This window comes from Onychostoma macrolepis, chromosome 21 (genome assembly GCF_012432095.1).
Source record: "Onychostoma macrolepis isolate SWU-2019 chromosome 21, ASM1243209v1, whole genome shotgun sequence".
NCBI lineage: Eukaryota > Metazoa > Chordata > Actinopteri > Cypriniformes > Cyprinidae > Onychostoma > Onychostoma macrolepis.
The window spans coordinates 19,510,783-19,512,159 of record NC_081175.1 but is presented as its reverse complement, the minus strand read 5'-3'; positions in this window follow the sequence as shown (position 1 = coordinate 19,512,159).

Below are 1,377 nucleotides of genomic sequence, written 5' to 3'. Positions count from 1 at the left end.
TCAAAGTGAACAGAACTGCAATAATAATAATAATAATAATATGATAAAAAAAAGGTTTCCCAAACATTCCCACTGGTCAATCGCAAATGATAAAATCAAGTCTCATCCCACATATTGTCTCATTAAATATTCTATTTCACTCTGAAATATGTCACATTGCAGAAGTCACAGCCTAGTTTTTATCTGGTTGAATATACTGATTCACTTCAAAAGTTCAAAAGTTTTAAACTAAAGTAAAGACGGACAGTAAAGACATTTAAAATGTTATAAAAGATTTCTGTTCCAATAAATGCTGTGTTTGAACTTTATATTCATCAAAGAATCCTGAGAAAAATGTATCATGGTTTAGGCAGCAAAACTGTTATTGAATTGATAATAATAAGAAATGCTTTTTCGTATTAGAATGATTTTTGAAGGATCATGTGACACTGAAGACTGGAGTAATGGCTGCTGTAAATTCAGCTTTGTCTGCACTAGAATAAATTACATTTTAAAATATATTAAAATATAAAACAGCTATTTCATAATAATTTTCCATAATCTTACTGTTGTCTCTGTATTTTGTATCAAATAAATGTAGCCTTGGTGACTTTCAAAAACATTAAAAATCTTACCAAACCTTTGAATGGTAATGTACATCATATGTCAGTTAAGCTATTTGTGTTGACTAAAAATGTGCTCTTTTCTTTAAATCTTCACTCGCTGTTTAAGTCTATGATTGCTGAAGTACCTTTGCACAGGCTGACATTTTTGTATATGCCAGGTTTCGGTGGTTTAATTGCAATTATGTTTAAAATTACAATTACAAATCTCACTCTGCCAACAGAGGTCTTGCACAGACAGGTTGGGACCGGCACGCTCACACCTCCGCACCCTGTCATCTCATCCCCCTCTTCTTCTCCCTCAGCTCCTCTCTTCTGTAATGAGGAGAAAAAGAGAGAGGGGAGAAAACACTGTGTTTTGCAAGGGCTGAATAAACCACAATCCAATCCAGAGTCCAAAAAAAGAGATGGCTGAATTTCCGGAGAAGAGGAAAACAATGTGATATCTGAGGTATATTTTGTATCTAACCATAAAAATGTACATATTTTGTCACCTCACATAAGTCATCTGATCTGTTTACTAGATACAACAGCACCTCTTTTCTCCCTCTTTCATGATAATGTCTGGATAATGGAACTGGGTGGAATGGAATATTTTCCATTATAGAAAGCAGTAGCCACTGCCGTAGCAGTGTGTGTGTGTGTGTGTGTGTGTGTGTGTGTGTGTGTGTGAGAGAGTATTGATCACAGAGGGTTATTCTCCAGCCAGGGTTTATTAACCTCTGTGATAATGACAGAGCATTTATGTACACAGAGTCCCAGAGGAAATGTGGGA